This window comes from Triturus cristatus, chromosome 4_1 (assembly GCF_964204655.1).
Source record: "Triturus cristatus chromosome 4_1, aTriCri1.1, whole genome shotgun sequence".
Taxonomy (NCBI): domain Eukaryota; kingdom Metazoa; phylum Chordata; class Amphibia; order Caudata; family Salamandridae; genus Triturus; species Triturus cristatus.
Genome location: NC_140585.1, coordinates 122325964 through 122344358, shown reverse-complemented (window position 1 = coordinate 122344358; position 18395 = coordinate 122325964). Strand labels below are relative to the sequence as shown.

At 38.9% G+C, this 18395-nt stretch overlaps 10 non-coding genes across 10 annotated transcripts; all 10 read right to left on the bottom strand.

Annotated features, from left to right (window-relative positions):
- Positions 1-3822: 3822 nt before the first annotated feature.
- TRNAK-CUU (transfer RNA lysine (anticodon CUU)) lies at positions 3823-3895 on the bottom strand. Its single transcript has one exon. It is a non-coding gene; the product is annotated as a tRNA-Lys (tRNA).
- Positions 3896-4666: 771 nt separating this feature from the next.
- TRNAK-CUU (transfer RNA lysine (anticodon CUU)) lies at positions 4667-4739 on the bottom strand. Its single transcript has one exon. It is a non-coding gene; the product is annotated as a tRNA-Lys (tRNA).
- A 3303-nt stretch (positions 4740-8042) lies between these two features.
- Positions 8043-8115, bottom strand: TRNAK-CUU (transfer RNA lysine (anticodon CUU)). Its single transcript has one exon. It is a non-coding gene; the product is annotated as a tRNA-Lys (tRNA).
- A 771-nt stretch (positions 8116-8886) lies between these two features.
- TRNAK-CUU (transfer RNA lysine (anticodon CUU)) lies at positions 8887-8959 on the bottom strand. Its single transcript has one exon. It is a non-coding gene; the product is annotated as a tRNA-Lys (tRNA).
- Positions 8960-9730: 771 nt separating this feature from the next.
- Positions 9731-9803, bottom strand: TRNAK-CUU (transfer RNA lysine (anticodon CUU)). Its single transcript has one exon. It is a non-coding gene; the product is annotated as a tRNA-Lys (tRNA).
- Positions 9804-11418: 1615 nt separating this feature from the next.
- Positions 11419-11491, bottom strand: TRNAK-CUU (transfer RNA lysine (anticodon CUU)). Its single transcript has one exon. It is a non-coding gene; the product is annotated as a tRNA-Lys (tRNA).
- A 771-nt stretch (positions 11492-12262) lies between these two features.
- On the bottom strand, positions 12263-12335 carry TRNAK-CUU (transfer RNA lysine (anticodon CUU)). The gene has a single exon. It is a non-coding gene; the product is annotated as a tRNA-Lys (tRNA).
- A 771-nt stretch (positions 12336-13106) lies between these two features.
- Positions 13107-13179, bottom strand: TRNAK-CUU (transfer RNA lysine (anticodon CUU)). The gene has a single exon. It is a non-coding gene; the product is annotated as a tRNA-Lys (tRNA).
- A 4147-nt stretch (positions 13180-17326) lies between these two features.
- On the bottom strand, positions 17327-17399 carry TRNAK-CUU (transfer RNA lysine (anticodon CUU)). The gene has a single exon. It is a non-coding gene; the product is annotated as a tRNA-Lys (tRNA).
- A 771-nt stretch (positions 17400-18170) lies between these two features.
- TRNAK-CUU (transfer RNA lysine (anticodon CUU)) lies at positions 18171-18243 on the bottom strand. Its single transcript has one exon. It is a non-coding gene; the product is annotated as a tRNA-Lys (tRNA).
- Between the last annotated feature and the right edge of the window lie 152 nt (positions 18244-18395).

Below are 18395 nucleotides of genomic sequence, written 5' to 3'. Positions count from 1 at the left end.
AAAAGTAAAATGTATGCAAATTTTAGAATGGAGAATGCGGGCATCGATCCCGCTACCTCTCGCATGCTAAGCGAGCGCTCTACCATTTGAGCTAATTCCCCTGTGTGCTCACTCAGCATCACATTTCAAAAGTAACGTTACTGCTGTCCACACTGTATTTTAAGTCTAATTGCCCATAACATGAGTGTTCAGTTCACTCCTAACTGATGCCTTAACTACACCTAGGGGATGTTTTACACTTCAGGTTGGCATGTTTAGTACTTGAATAGGAGTGATATCACTGTATGTTAACCTAGACTCAGGCCCTACCTAATCTTGGAGATACATTTCTCATGAATGAGTAACCAAGGGAGATACAATTTTTAGGAGTTAGTGCATGTCTAATGCAAGATTAATCACCATATTATGAGAGCCAATGCTATCATCCAGCAAAAAATACTCGTTTTCACCCAACGTGGGGCTCGAACCCACAACCCTGAGATTAAGAGTCTCATGCTCTACCGACTGAGCTAGCCGGGCTCCCACTTAAATATGGTATGCAGACTCATCATTTTTTATTAAGGAAAACTGTTTCTGGATATTCCTCTGCTCTTGTTTTGCAAGGAACTTCACTTTTATACATCCTTCAGAGGAAAGAATGTCAAGTAAAATAAGACGAAATGAAAATGGAAGGTGTGAAATTTTCATTTTGAGATTGCATAAGAAATCAAATTCCTCTCACGTGCTATAGAATACCTAAACACTTTTGATTAAACCACTTTAGTTGTTATAATGACACCAAATTTGAAAGCCATCTGTGACTTTTCTGTTCTTACTCTGCAACAACCATGGCAATTACAAGTTAAAAAGTAAAATGTATGCAAATTTTAGAATGGAGAATGCGGGCATCGATCCCGCTACCTCTCGCATGCTAAGCGAGCGCTCTACCATTTGAGCTAATTCCCCTGTGTGCTCACTCAGCATCACATTTCAAAAGTAACGTTACTGCTGTCCACACTTTATTTTAAGTCTAATTGCCCATAACATGAGTGTTCAGTTCACTCCTAACTGATGCCTTAACTACACCTAGGGGATGTTTTACACTTCAGGTTGGCATGTTTAGTACTTGAATAGGAGTGATATCACTGTATGTTAACCTAGACTCAGGCCCTACCTAATCTTGGAGATACATTTCTCATGAATGAGTAACCAAGGGAGATACAATTTTTAGGAGTTAGTGCATGTCTAATGCAAGATTAATCACCATATTATGAGAGCCAATGCAATCATCCAGCAAAAAATACTCGTTTTCGCCCAACGTGGGGCTCGAACCCACGACCCGGATATTAAGAGTCTCATGCTCTACCGACTGAGCTAGCCGGGCTCCCACTTAAATATGGTATGCAGACTCATCATTTTTTATTAAGGAAAACCGTTTCTGGATATTCCTCTGCTCTTGTTTTGCAAGGAACTTCACTTTCATACATCCTTCAGAGGAAAGAATGTCAAGTAAAATAAGACGAAATGAAAATGGAAGGTGTGAAATTTTCATTTTGAGATTGCATAAGAAATCAAATTCCTCTCACGTGCTATAGAATACCTAAACACTTTTGATTAAACCACTTTAGTTGTTATAATGACACCAAATTTGAAAGCCATCTGTGACTTTTCTGTTCTTACTCTGCAACAACCATGGCAATTACAAGTTAAAAAGTAAAATGTATGCAAATTTTAAAATGGAGAATGGGGGCATCGATCCCGCTACCTCTCGTATGCTAAGCGAGCGCTCTACCATTTGAGCTAATTCCCCTGTGTGCTCACTCAGCATCACATTTCAAAAGTAACGTTACTGCTGTCCACACTGTATTTTAAGTCTAATTGCCCATAACATGAGTGTTCAGTTCACTCCTAACTGATGCCTTAACTACACCTAGGGGATGTTTTACACTTCAGGTTGGCATGTTTAGTACTTGAATAGGAGTGATATCACTGTATGTTAACCTAGACTCAGGCCCTACCTAATCTTGGAGATACATTTCTCATGAATGAGTAACCAAGGGAGATACAATTTTTAGGAGTTAGTGCATGTCTAATGCAAGATTAATCACCATATTATGAGAGCCAATGCTATCATCCAGCAAAAAATACTCGTTTTCACCCAACGTGGGGCTCGAACCCACAACCCTGAGATTAAGAGTCTCATGCTCTACCGACTGAGCTAGCCGGGCTCCCACTTAAATATGGTATGCAGACTCATCATTTTTTATTAAGGAAAACTGTTTCTGGATATTCCTCTGCTCTTGTTTTGCAAGGAACTTCACTTTTATACATCCTTCAGAGGAAAGAATGTCAAGTAAAATAAGACGAAATGAAAATGGAAGGTGTGAAATTTTCATTTTGAGATTGCATAAGAAATCAAATTCCTCTCACGTGCTATAGAATACCTAAACACTTTTGATTAAACCACTTTAGTTGTTATAATGACACCAAATTTGAAAGCCATCTGTGACTTTTCTGTTCTTACTCTGCAACAACCATGGCAATTACAAGTTAAAAAGTAAAATGTATGCAAATTTTAGAATGGAGAATGCGGGCATCGATCCCGCTACCTCTCGCATGCTAAGCGAGCGCTCTACCATTTGAGCTAATTCCCCTGTGTGCTCACTCAGCATCACATTTCAAAAGTAACGTTACTGCTGTCCACACTTTATTTTAAGTCTAATTGCCCATAACATGAGTGTTCAGTTCACTCCTAACTGATGCCTTAACTACACCTAGGGGATGTTTTACACTTCAGGTTGGCATGTTTAGTACTTGAATAGGAGTGATATCACTGTATGTTAACCTAGACTCAGGCCCTACCTAATCTTGGAGATACATTTCTCATGAATGAGTAACCAAGGGAGATACAATTTTTAGGAGTTAGTGCATGTCTAATGCAAGATTAATCACCATATTATGAGAGCCAATGCAATCATCCAGCAAAAAATACTCGTTTTCGCCCAACGTGGGGCTCGAACCCACGACCCTGATATTAAGAGTCTCATGCTCTACCGACTGAGCTAGCCTGGCTCCCACTTAAATATGGTATGCAGACTCATCATTTTTTATTAAGGAAAACCGTTTCTGGATATTCCTCTGCTCTTGTTTTGCAAGGAACTTCACTTTCATACATCCTTCAGAGGAAAGAATGTCAAGTAAAATAAGACGAAATGAAAATGGAAGGTGTGAAATTTTCATTTTGAGATTGCATAAGAAATCAAATTCCTCTCACGTGCTATAGAATACCTAAACACTTTTGATTAAACCACTTTAGTTGTTATAATGACACCAAATTTGAAAGCCATCTGTGACTTTTCTGTTCTTACTCTGCAACAACCATGGCAATTACAAGTTAAAAAGTAAAATGTATGCAAATTTTAAAATGGAGAATGGGGGCATCGATCCCGCTACCTCTCGTATGCTAAGCGAGCGCTCTACCATTTGAGCTAATTCCCCTGTGTGCTCACTCAGCATCACATTTCAAAAGTAACGTTACTGCTGTCCACACTGTATTTTAAGTCTAATTGCCCATAACATGAGTGTTCAGTTCACTCCTAACTGATGCCTTAACTACACCTAGGGGATGTTTTACACTTCAGGTTGGCATGTTTAGTACTTGAATAGGAGTGATATCACTGTATGTTAACCTAGACTCAGGCCCTACCTAATCTTGGAGATACATTTCTCATGAATGAGTAACCAAGGGAGATACAATTTTTAGGAGTTAGTGCATGTCTAATGCAAGATTAATCACCATATTATGAGAGCCAATGCTATCATCCAGCAAAAAATACTCGTTTTCGCCCAACGTGGGGCTCGAACCCACGACCCTGAGATTAAGAGTCTCATGCTCTACCGACTGAGCTAGCCGGGCTCCCACTTAAATATGGTATGCAGACTCATCATTTTTTATGAAGGAAAACTGTTTCTGGATATTCCTCTGCTCTTGTTTTGCAAGGAACTTCACTTTTATACATCCTTCAGAGGAAAGAATGTCAAGTAAAATAAGACGAAATGAAAATGGAAGGTGTGAAATTTTCATTTTGAGATTGCATAAGAAATCAAATTCCTCTCACGTGCTATAGAATACCTAAACACTTTTGATTAAACCACTTTAGTTGTTATAATGACACCAAATTTGAAAGCCATCTGTGACTTTTCTGTTCTTACTCTGCAACAACCATGGCAATTACAAGTTAAAAAGTAAAATGTATGCAAATTTTAGAATGGAGAATGCGGGCATCGATCCCTCTACCTCTCGCATGCTAAGCGAGCGCTCTACCATTTGAGCTAATTCCCCTGTGTGCTCACTCAGCATCACATTTCAAAAGTAACGTTACTGCTGTCCACACTTTATTTTAAGTCTAATTGCCCATAACATGAGTGTTCAGTTCACTCCTAACTGATGCCTTAACTACACCTAGGGGATGTTTTACACTTCAGGTTGGCATGTTTAGTACTTGAATAGGAGTGATATCACTGTATGTTAACCTAGACTCAGGCCCTACCTAATCTTGGAGATACATTTCTCATGAATGAGTAACCAAGGGAGATACAATTTTTAGGAGTTAGTGCATGTCTAACGCAAGATTAATCACCATATTATGAGAGCCAATGCAATCATCCAGCAAAAAATACTCGTTTTCGCCCAACGTGGGGCTCGAACCCACGACCCTGAGATTAAGAGTCTCATGCTCTACCGACTGAGCTAGCCGGGCTCCCACTTAAATATGGTATGCAGACTCATCATTTTTTATTAAGGAAAACTGTTTCTGGATATTCCTCTGCTCTTGTTTTGCAAGGAACTTCACTTTTATACATCCTTCAGAGGAAAGAATGTCAAGTAAAATAAGACGAAATGAAAATGGAAGGTGTGAAATTTTCATTTTGAGATTGCATAAGAAATCAAATTCCTCTCACGTGCTATAGAATACCTAAACACTTTTGATTAAACCACTTTAGTTGTTATAATGACACCAAATTTGAAAGCCATCTGTGACTTTTCTGTTCTTACTCTGCAACAACCATGGCAATTACAAGTTAAAAAGTAAAATGTATGCAAATTTTAAAATGTAGAATGCGGGCATCGATCCCGCTACTTCTCGCATGCTAAGCGAGCGCTCTACCATTTGAGCTAATTCCCCTGTGTGCTCACTCAGCATCACATTTCAAAAGTAACGTTACTGCTGTCCACACTTTATTTTAAGTCTAATTGCCCATAACATGAGTGTTCAGTTCACTCCTAACTGATGCCTTAACTACACCTAGGGGATGTTTTACACTTCAGGTTGGCATGTTTAGTACTAGAATAGGAGTGATATCACTGTATGTTAACCTAGACTCAGGCCCTACCTAATCTTGGAGATACATTTCTCATGAATGAGTAACCAAGGGAGATACAATTTTTAGGAGTTAGTGCATGTCTAATGCAAGATTAATCACCATATTATGAGAGCCAATGCTATCATCCAGCAAAAAATACTCGTTTTCGCCCAACGTGGGGCTCGAACCCACAACCCTGAGATTAAGAGTCTCATGCTCTACCGACTGAGCTAGCCGGGCTCCCACTTAAATATGGTATGCAGACTCATCATTTTTTATTAAGGAAAACTGTTTCTGGATATTCCTCTGCTCTTGTTTTGCAAGGAACTTCACTTTTATACATCCTTCAGAGGAAAGAATGTCAAGTAAAATAAGACGAAATGAAAATGGAAGGTGTGAAATTTTCATTTTGAGATTGCATAAGAAATCAAATTCCTCTCACGTGCTATAGAATACCTAAACACTTTTGATTAAACCACTTTAGTTGTTATAATGACACCAAATTTGAAAGCCATCTGTGACTTTTCTGTTCTTACTCTGCAACAACCATGGCAATTACAAGTTAAAAAGTAAAATGTATGCAAATTTTAGAATGGAGAATGCGGGCATCGATCCCGCTACCTCTCGCATGCTAAGCGAGCGCTCTACCATTTGAGCTAATTCCCCTGTGTGCTCACTCAGCATCACATTTCAAAAGTAACGTCACTGCTGTCCACACTGTATTTTAAGTCTAATTGCCCATAACATGAGTGTTCAGTTCACTCCTAACTGATGCCTTAACTACACCTAGGGGATGTTTTACACTTCAGGTTGGCATGTTTAGTACTTGAATAGGAGTGATATCACTGTATGTTAACCTAGACTCAGGCCCTACCTAATCTTGGAGATACATTTCTCATGAATGAGTAACCAAGGGAGATACAATTTTTAGGAGTTAGTGCATGTCTAATGCAAGATTAATCACCATATTATGAGAGCCAATGCTATCATCCAGCAAAAAATACTCGTTTTCACCCAACGTGGGGCTCGAACCCACAACCCTGAGATTAAGAGTCTCATGCTCTACCGACTGAGCTAGCCGGGCTCCCACTTAAATATGGTATTCAGACTCATCATTTTTTATTAAGGAAAACTGTTTCTGGATATTCCTCTGCTCTTGTTTTGCAAGGAACTTCACTTTTATACATCCTTCAGAGGAAAGAATGTCAAGTAAAATAAGACGAAATGAAAATGGAAGGTGTGAAATTTTCATTTTGAGATTGCATAAGAAATCAAATTCCTCTCACGTGCTATAGAATACCTAAACACTTTTGATTAAACCACTTTAGTTGTTATAATGACACCAAATTTGAAAGCCATCTGTGACTTTTCTGTTCTTACTCTGCAACAACCATGGCAATTACAAGTTAAAAAGTAAAATGTATGCAAATTTTAGAATGGAGAATGCGGGCATCGATCCCGCTACCTCTCGCATGCTAAGCGAGCGCTCTACCATTTGAGCTAATTCCCCTGTGTGCTCACTCAGCATCACATTTCAAAAGTAACGTTACTGCTGTCCACACTTTATTTTAAGTCTAATTGCCCATAACATGAGTGTTCAGTTCACTCCTAACTGATGCCTTAACTACACCTAGGGGATGTTTTACACTTCAGGTTGGCATGTTTAGTACTTGAATAGGAGTGATATCACTGTATGTTAACCTAGACTCAGGCCCTACCTAATCTTGGAGATACATTTCTCATGAATGAGTAACCAAGGGAGATACAATTTTTAGGAGTTAGTGCATGTCTAATGCAAGATTAATCACCATATTATGAGAGCCAATGCAATCATCCAGCAAAAACTACTCGTTTTCGCCCAACGTGGGGCTCGAACCCACGACCCTGATATTAAGAGTCTCATGCTCTACCGACTGAGCTAGCCGGGCTCCCACTTAAATATGGTATGCAGACTCATCATTTTTTATTAAGGAAAACCGTTTCTGGATATTCCTCTGCTCTTGTTTTGCAAGGAACTTCACTTTCATACATCCTTCAGAGGAAAGAATGTCAAGTAAAATAAGACGAAATGAAAATGGAAGGTGTGAAATTTTCATTTTGAGATTGCATAAGAAATCAAATTCCTCTCACGTGCTATAGAATACCTAAACACTTTTGATTAAACCACTTTAGTTGTTATAATGACACCAAATTTGAAAGCCATCTGTGACTTTTCTGTTCTTACTCTGCAACAACCATGGCAATTACAAGTTAAAAAGTAAAATGTATGCAAATTTTAAAATGGAGAATGGGGGCATCGATCCCGCTACCTCTCGTATGCTAAGCGAGCGCTCTACCATTTGAGCTAATTCCCCTGTGTGCTCACTCAGCATCACATTTCAAAAGTAACGTTACTGCTGTCCACACTGTTTTTTAAGTCTAATTGCCCATAACATGAGTGTTCAGTTCACTCCTAACTGATGCCTTAACTACACCTAGGGGATGTTTTACACTTCAGGTTGGCATGTTTAGTACTTGAATAGGAGTGATATCACTGTATGTTAACCTAGACTCAGGCCCTACCTAATCTTGGAGATACATTTCTCATGAATGAGTAACCAAGGGAGATACAATTTTTAGGAGTTAGTGCATGTCTAATGCAAGATTAATCACCATATTATGAGAGCCAATGCTATCATCCAGCAAAAAATACTCGTTTTCGCCCAACGTGGGGCTCGAACCCACGACCCTGAGATTAAGAGTCTCATGCTCTACCGACTGAGCTAGCCGGGCTCCCACTTAAATATGGTATGCAGACTCATCATTTTTTATTAAGGAAAACTGTTTCTGGATATTCCTCTGCTCTTGTTTTGCAAGGAACTTCACTTTTATACATCCTTCAGAGGAAAGAATGTCAAGTAAAATAAGACGAAATGAAAATGGAAGGTGTGAAATTTTCATTTTGAGATTGCATAAGAAATCAAATTCCTCTCACGTGCTATAGAATACCTAAACACTTTTGATTAAACCACTTTAGTTGTTATAATGACACCAAATTTGAAAGCCATCTGTGACTTTTCTGTTCTTACTCTGCAACAACCATGGCAATTACAAGTTAAAAAGTAAAATGTATGCAAATTTTAGAATGGAGAATGCGGGCATCGATCCCGCTACCTCTCGCATGCTAAGCGAGCGCTCTACCATTTGAGCTAATTCCCCTGTGTGCTCACTCAGCATCACATTTCAAAAGTAACGTTACTGCTGTCCACACTTTATTTTAAGTCTAATTGCCCATAACATGAGTGTTCAGTTCACTCCTAACTGATGCCTTAACTTCACCTAGGGGATGTTTTACACTTCAGGTTGGCATGTTTAGTACTTGAATAGGAGTGATATCACTGTATGTTAACCTAGACTCAGGCCCTACCTAATCTTGGAGATACATTTCTCATGAATGAGTAACCAAGGGAGATACAATTTTTAGGAGTTAGTGCATGTCTAATGCAAGATTAATCACCATATTATGAGAGCCAATGCAATCATCCAGCAAAAAATACTCGTTTTCGCCCAACGTGGGGCTCGAACCCACGACCCTGAGATTAAGAGTCTCATGCTCTACCGACTGAGCTAGCCGGGCTCCCGCTTAAATATGGTATGCAGACTCATCATTTTTTATTAAGGAAAACTGTTTCTGGATATTCCTCTGCTCTTGTTTTGCAAGGAACTTCACTTTTATACATCCTTCAGAGGAAAGAATGTCAAGTAAAATAAGACGAAATGAAAATGGAAGGTGTGAAATTTTCATTTTGAGATTGCATAAGAAATCAAATTCCTCTCACGTGCTATAGAATACCTAAACACTTTTGATTAAACCACTTTAGTTGTTATAATGACACCAAATTTGAAAGCCATCTGTGACTTTTCTGTTCTTACTCTGCAACAACCATGGCAATTACAAGTTAAAAAGTAAAATGTATGCAAATTTTAGAATGGAGAATGCGGGCATCGATCCCGCTACCTCTCGCATGCTAAGCGAGCGCTCTACCATTTGAGCTAATTTCCCTGTGTGCTCATTCAGCATCACATTTCAAAAGTAACGTTACTGCTGTCCACACTTTATTTTAAGTCTAATTGCCCATAACATGAGTGTTCAGTTCACTCCTAACTGATGCCTTAACTACACCTAGGGGATGTTTTACACTTCAGGTTGGCATGTTTAGTACTTGAATAGGAGTGATATCACTGTATGTTAACCTAGACTCAGGCCCTACCTAATCTTGGAGATACATTTCTCATGAATGAGTAACCAAGGGAGATACAATTTTTAGGAGTTAGTGCATGTCTAATGCAAGATTAATCACCATATTATGAGAGCCAATGCAATCATCCAGCAAAAAATACTCGTTTTTGCCCAACGTGGGGCTCGAACCCACGACCCTGAGATTAAGAGTCTCATGCTCTACCGACTGAGCTAGCCGGGCTCCCACTTAAATATGGTATGCAGACTCATCATTTTTTATTAAGGAAAACTGTTTCTGGATATTCCTCTGCTCTTGTTTTGCAAGGAACTTCACTTTTATACATCCTTCAGAGGAAAGAATGTCAAGTAAAATAAGACGAAATGAAAATGGAAGGTGTGAAATTTTCATTTTGAGATTGCATAAGAAATCAAATTCCTCTCACGTGCTATAGAATACCTAAACACTTTTGATTAAACCACTTTAGTTGTTATAATGACACCAAATTTGAAAGCCATCTGTGACTTTTCTGTTCTTACTCTGCAACAACCATGGCAATTACAAGTTAAAAAGTAAAATGTATGCAAATTTTAGAATGGAGAATGCGGGCATCGATCCCGCTACATCTCGCATGCTAAGCGAGCGCTCTACCATTTGAGCTAATTCCCCTGTGTGCTCACTCAGCATCACATTTCAAAAGTAACGTTACTGCTGTCCACACTTTATTTTAAGTCTAATTGCCCATAACATGAGTGTTCAGTTCACTCCTAACTGATGCCTTAACTACACCTAGGGGATGTTTTACACTTCAGGTTGGCATGTTTAGTACTTGAATAGGAGTGATATCACTGTATGTTAACCTAGACTCAGGCCCTACCTAATCTTGGAGATACATTTCTCATGAATGAGTAACCAAGGGAGATACAATTTTTAGGAGTTAGTGCATGTCTAATGCAAGATTAATCACCATATTATGAGAGCCAATGCAATCATCCAGCAAAAACTACTCGTTTTCGCCCAACGTGGGGCTCGAACCCACGACCCTGATATTAAGAGTCTCATGCTCTACCGACTGAGCTAGCCGGGCTCCCACTTAAATATGGTATGCAGACTCATCATTTTTTATTAAGGAAAACCGTTTCTGGATATTCCTCTGCTCTTGTTTTGCAAGGAACTTCACTTTCATACATCCTTCAGAGGAAAGAATGTCAAGTAAAATAAGACGAAATGAAAATGGAAGGTGTGAAATTTTCATTTTGAGATTGCATAAGAAATCAAATTCCTCTCACGTGCTATAGAATACCTAAACACTTTTGATTAAACCACTTTAGTTGTTATAATGACACCAAATTTGAAAGCCATCTGTGACTTTTCTGTTCTTACTCTGCAACAACCATGGCAATTACAAGTTAAAAAGTAAAATGTATGCAAATTTTAAAATGGAGAATGGGGGCATCGATCCCGCTACCTCTCGTATGCTAAGCGAGCGCTCTACCATTTGAGCTAATTCCCCTGTGTGCTCACTCAGCATCACATTTCAAAAGTAACGTTACTGCTGTCCACACTGTTTTTTAAGTCTAATTGCCCATAACATGAGTGTTCAGTTCACTCCTAACTGATGCCTTAACTACACCTAGGGGATGTTTTACACTTCAGGTTGGCATGTTTAGTACTTGAATAGGAGTGATATCACTGTATGTTAACCTAGACTCAGGCCCTACCTAATCTTGGAGATACATTTCTCATGAATGAGTAACCAAGGGAGATACAATTTTTAGGAGTTAGTGCATGTCTAATGCAAGATTAATCACCATATTATGAGAGCCAATGCTATCATCCAGCAAAAAATACTCGTTTTCGCCCAACGTGGGGCTCGAACCCACGACCCTGAGATTAAGAGTCTCATGCTCTACCGACTGAGCTAGCCGGGCTCCCACTTAAATATGGTATGCAGACTCATCATTTTTTATTAAGGAAAACTGTTTCTGGATATTCCTCTGCTCTTGTTTTGCAAGGAACTTCACTTTTATACATCCTTCAGAGGAAAGAATGTCAAGTAAAATAAGACGAAATGAAAATGGAAGGTGTGAAATTTTCATTTTGAGATTGCATAAGAAATCAAATTCCTCTCACGTGCTATAGAATACCTAAACACTTTTGATTAAACCACTTTAGTTGTTATAATGACACCAAATTTGAAAGCCATCTGTGACTTTTCTGTTCTTACTCTGCAACAACCATGGCAATTACAAGTTAAAAAGTAAAATGTATGCAAATTTTAGAATGGAGAATGCGGGCATCGATCCCGCTACCTCTCGCATGCTAAGCGAGCGCTCTACCATTTGAGCTAATTCCCCTGTGTGCTCACTCAGCATCAAATTTCAAAAGTAACGTTACTGCTGTCCACACTTTATTTTAAGTCTAATTGCCCATAACATGAGTGTTCAGTTCACTCCTAACTGATGCCTTAACTACACCTAGGGGATGATTTACACTTCAGGTTGGCATGTTTAGTACTTGAATAGGAGTGATATCACTGTATGTTAACCTAGACTCAGGCCCTACCTAATCTTGGAGATACATTTCTCATGAATGAGTAACCAAGGGAGATACAATTTTTAGGAGTTAGTGCATGTCTAATGCAAGATTAATCACCATATTATGAGAGCCAATGCAATCATCCAGCAAAAAATACTCGTTTTCGCCCAACGTGGGGCTCGAACCCACGACCCTGAGATTAAGAGTCTCATGCTCTACCGACTGAGCTAGCCGGGCTCCCGCTTAAATATGGTATGCAGACTCATCATTTTTTATTAAGGAAAACTGTTTCTGGATATTCCTCTGCTCTTGTTTTGCAAGGAACTTCACTTTTATACATCCTTCAGAGGAAAGAATGTCAAGTAAAATAAGACGAAATGAAAATGGAAGGTGTGAAATTTTCATTTTGAGATTGCATAAGAAATCAAATTCCTCTCACGTGCTATAGAATACCTAAACACTTTTGATTAAACCACTTTAGTTGTTATAATGACACCAAATTTGAAAGCCATCTGTGACTTTTCTGTTCTTACTCTGCAACAACCATGGCAATTACAAGTTAAAAAGTAAAATGTATGCAAATTTTAGAATGGAGAATGCGGGCATCGATCCCGCTACCTCTCGCATGCTAAGCGAGCGCTCTACCATTTGAGCTAATTTCCCTGTGTGCTCATTCAGCATCACATTTCAAAAGTAACGTTACTGCTGTCCACACTTTATTTTAAGTCTAATTGCCCATAACATGAGTGTTCAGTTCACTCCTAACTGATGCCTTAACTACACCTAGGGGATGTTTTACACTTCAGGTTGGCATGTTTAGTACTTGAATAGGAGTGATATCACTGTATGTTAACCTAGACTCAGGCCCTACCTAATCTTGGAGATACATTTCTCATGAATGAGTAACCAAGGGAGATACAATTTTTAGGAGTTAGTGCATGTCTAATGCAAGATTAATCACCATATTATGAGAGCCAATGCAATCATCCAGCAAAAAATACTCGTTTTTGCCCAACGTGGGGCTCGAACCCACGACCCTGAGATTAAGAGTCTCATGCTCTACCGACTGAGCTAGCCGGGCTCCCACTTAAATATGGTATTCAGACTCATCATTTTTTATTAAGGAAAACTGTTTCTGGATATTCCTCTGCTCTTGTTTTGCAAGGAACTTCACTTTTATACATCCTTCAGAGGAAAGAATGTCAAGTAAAATAAGACGAAATGAAAATGGAAGGTGTGAAATTTTCATTTTGAGATTGCATAAGAAATCAAATTCCTCTCACGTGCTATAGAATACCTAAACACTTTTGATTAAACCACTTTAGTTGTTATAATGACACCAAATTTGAAAGCCATCTGTGACTTTTCTGTTCTTACTCTGCAACAACCATGGCAATTACAAGTTAAAAAGTAAAATGTATGCAAATTTTAGAATGGAGAATGCGGGCATCGATCCCGCTACATGTCGCATGCTAAGCGAGCGCTCTACCATTTGAGCTAATTCCCCTGTGTGCTCACTCAGCATCACATTTCAAAAGTAACGTTACTGCTGTCCACACTTTATTTTAAGTCTAATTGCCCATAACATGAGTGTTCAGTTCACTCCTAACTGATGCCTTAACTACACCTAGGGGATGTTTTACACTTCAGGTTGGCATGTTTAGTACTTGAATAGGAGTGATATCACTGTATGTTAACCTAGACTCAGGCCCTACCTAATCTTGGAGATACATTTCTCATGAATGAGTAACCAAGGGAGATACAATTTTTAGGAGTTAGTGCATGTCTAATGCAAGATTAATCACCATATTATGAGAGCCAATGCAATCATCCAGCAAAAAATACTCGTTTTCGCCCAACGTGGGGCTCAAACCCACGACCCTGATATTAAGAGTCTCATGCTCTACCGACTGAGCTAGCCGGGCTCCCACTTAAATATGGTATGCAGACTCATCATTTTTTATTAAGGAAAACCGTTTCTGGATATTCCTCTGCTCTTGTTTTGCAAGGAACTTCACTTTTATACATCCTTCAGAGGAAAGAATGTCAAGTAAAATAAGACGAAATGAAAATGGAAGGTGTGAAATTTTCATTTTGAGATTGCATAAGAAATCAAATTCCTCTCACGTGCTATAGAATACCTAAACACTTTTGATTAAACCACTTTAGTTGTTATAATGACACCAAATTTGAAAGCCATCTGTGACTTTTCTGTTCTTACTCTGCAACAACCATGGCAATTACAAGTTAAAAAGTAAAATGTATGCAAATTTTAGAATAGAGAATGCGGGCATCGATCCCGCTACCTCTCGCATGCTAAGCGAGCGCTCAACCATTTGAGCTAATTCCCCTGTGTGCTCATTCAGCATCACATTTCAAAAGTAACGTTACTGCTGTCCACACTTTATTTTAAGTCTAATTGCCCATAACATGAGTGTTCAGTTCACTCCTAACTGATGCCTTAACTACACCTAGGGGATGTTTTACACTTCAGGTTGGCATGTTTAGTACTTGAATAGGAGTGATATCACTGTATGTTAACCTAGACTCAGGCCCTACCTAATCTTGGAGATACATTTCTCATGAATGAGTAACCAAGGGAGATACAATTTTTAGGAGTTAGTGCATGTCTAATGCAAGATTAATCACCATATTATGAGAGCCAATGCAATCATCCAGCAAAAAATACTCGTTTTCGCCCAATGTGGGGCTCGAACCCACGACCCTGAGATTAAGAGTCTCATGCTCTACCGACTGAGCTAGCCGGGCTCCCACTTAAATATGGTATGCAGACTCATCATTTTTTATTAAGGAAAACTGTTTCTGGATATTCCTCTGCTCTTGTTTTGCAAGGAACTTCACTTTTATACATCCTTCAGAGGAAAGAATGTCAAGTAAAATAAGACGAAATGAAAATGGAAGGTGTGAAATTTTCATTTTGAGATTGCATAAGAAATCAAATTCCTCTCACGTGCTATAGAATACCTAAACACTTTTGATTAAACCACTTTAGTTGTTATAATGACACCAAATTTGAAAGCCATCTGTGACTTTTCTGTTCTTACTCTGCAACAACCATGGCAATTACAAGTTAAAAAGTAAAATGTATGCAAATTTTAGAATGGAGAATGCGGGCATCGATCCCGCTACCTCTCGCATGCTAAGCGAGCGCTCTACCATTTGAGCTAATTCCCCTGTGTGCTCACTCAGCATCACATTTCAAAAGTAACATTACTGCTGTCCACACTTTATTTTAAGTCTAATTGCCCATAACATGAGTGTTCAGTTCACTCCTAACTGATGCCTTAACTACACCTAGGGGATGTTTTACACTTCAGGTTGGCATGTTTAGTACTTGAATAGGAGTGATATCACTGTATGTTAACCTAGACTCAGGCCCTACCTAATCTTGGAGATACATTTCTCATGAATGAGTAACCAAGGGAGATACAATTTTTAGGAGTTAGTGCATGTCTAATGCAAGATTAATCACCATATTATGAGAGCCAATGCAATCATCCAGCAAAAAATACTCGTTTTCGCCCAACGTGGGGCTCGAACCCACGACCCTGATATTAAGAGTCTCATGCTCTACCGACTGAGCTAGCCGGGCTCCCACTTAAATATGGTATGCAGACTCATCATTTTTTATTAAGGAAAACCGTTTCTGGATATTCCTCTGCTCTTGTTTTGCAAGGAACTTCACTTTCATACATCCTTCAGAGGAAAGAATGTCAAGTAAAATAAGACGAAATGAAAATGGAAGGTGTGAAATTTTCATTTTGAGATTGCATAAGAAATCAAATTCCTCTCACGTGCTATAGAATACCTAAACACTTTTGATTAAACCACTTTAGTTGTTATAATGACACCAAATTTGAAAGCCATCTGTGACTTTCATGTTCTTACTCTGCAACAACCATGGCAATTACAAGTTAAAAAGTAAAATGTATGCAAATTTTAGAATGGAGAATGCGGGCATCGATCCCGCTACCTCTCGTATGCTAAGCGAGCGCTCTACCATTTGAGCTAATTCCCCTGTGTGCTCACTCAGCATCACATTTCAAAAGTAACGTTACTGCTGTCCACACTGTATTTTAAGTCTAATTGCCCATAACATGAGTGTTCAGTTCACTCCTAACTGATGCCTTAACTACACCTAGGGGATGTTTTACACTTCAGGTTGGCATGTTTAGTACTTGAATAGGAGTGATATCACTGTATGTTAACCTAGACTCAGGCCCTACCTAATCTTGGAGATACATTTCTCATGAATGAGTAACCAAGGGAGATACAATTTTTAGGAGTTAGTGCATGTCTAATGCAAGATTAATCACCATATTATGAGAGCCAATGCTATCATCCAGCAAAAAATACTCGTTTTCGCCCAACGTGGGGCTCGAACCCACGACACTGAGATTAAGAGTCTCATGCTCTACCGACTGAGCTAGCCGGGCTCCCACTTAAATATGGTATGCAGACTCATCATTTTTTATTAAGGAAAACTGTTTCTGGATATTCCTCTGCTCTTGTTTTGCAAGGAACTTCACTTTTATACATCCTTCAGAGGAAAGAATGTCAAGTAAAAGAAGACGAAATGAAAATGGAAGGTGTGAAATTTTCATTTTGAGATTGCATAAGAAATCAAATTCCTCTCACGTGCTATAGAATACCTAAACACTTTTGATTAAACCACTTTAGTTGTTATAATGACACCAAATTTGAAAGCCATCTGTGACTTTTCTGTTCTTACTCTGCAACAACCATGGCAATTACAAGTTAAAAAGTAAAATGTATGCAAATTTTAGAATGGAGAATGCAGGCATCGATCCCTCTACCTCTCGCATGCTAAGCGAGCGCTCTACCATTTGAGCTAATTCCCCTGTGTGCTCACTCAGCATCACATTTCAAAAGTAACGTTACTGCTGTCCACACTTTATTTTAAGTCTAATTGCCCTTAACATGAGTGTTCAGTTCACTCCTAACTGATGCCTTAACTACACCTAGGGGATGTTTTACACTTCAGGTTGGCATGTTTAGTACTTGAATAGGAGTGATATCACTGTATGTTAACCTAGACTCAGGCCCTACCTAATCTTGGAGATACATTTCTCATGAATGAGTAACCAAGGGAGATACAATTTTTAGGAGTTAGTGCATGTCTAATGCAAGATTAATTACCATATTATGAGAGCCAATGCAATCATCCAGCAAAAAATACTTGTTTTCGCCCAACGTGGGGCTCGAACCCACGACCCTGAGATTAAGAGTCTCATGCTCTACCGACTGAGCTAGCCGGGCTCCCACTTAAATATGGTATGCAGACTCATCATTTTTTATTAAGGAAAACTGTTTCTGGATATTCCTCTGCTCTTGTTTTGCAAGGAACTTCACTTTTATACATCCTTCAGAGGAAAGAATGTCAAGTAAAATAAGACGAAATGAAAATGGAAGGTGTGAAATTTTCATTTTGAGATTGCATAAGAAATCAAATTCCTCTCACGTGCTATAGAATACCTAAACACTTTTGATTAAACCACTTTAGTTGTTATAATGACACCAAATTTGAAAGCCATCTGTGACTTTTCTGTTCTTACTCTGCAACAACCATGGCAATTACAAGTTAAAAAGTAAAATGTATGCAAATTTTAGAATGGAGAATGCGGGCATCGATCCCGCTACCTCTCGCATGCTAAGCGAGCGCTCTACCATTTGAGCTAATTCCCCTGTGTGCTCATTCAGCATCACATTTCAAAAGTAACGTTACTGCTGTCCACACTTTATTTTAAGTCTAATTGCCCATAACATGAGTGTTCAGTTCACTCCTAACTGATGCCTTAACTACACCTAGGGGATGTTTTACACTTCAGGTTGGCATGTTTAGTACTTGAATAGGAGTGATATCACTGTATGTTAACCTAGACTCAGGCCCTACCTAATCTTGGAGATACATTTCTCATGAATGAGTAACCAAGGGAGATACAATTTTTAGGAGTTAGTGCATGTCTAATGCAAGATTAATCACCATATTATGAGAGCCAATGCAATCATCCAGCAAAAAATACTCGTTTTCGCCCAACGTGGGGCTCGAACCCACGACCCTGAGATTAAGAGTCTCATGCTCTACCGACTGAGCTAGCCGGGCTCCCACTTAAATATGGTATGCAGACTCATCATTTTTTATTAAGGAAAACTGTTTCTGGATATTCCTCTGCTCTTGTTTTGCAAGGAACTTCACTTTTATACATCCTTCAGAGGAAAGAATGTCAAGTAAAATAAGACGAAATGAAAATGGAA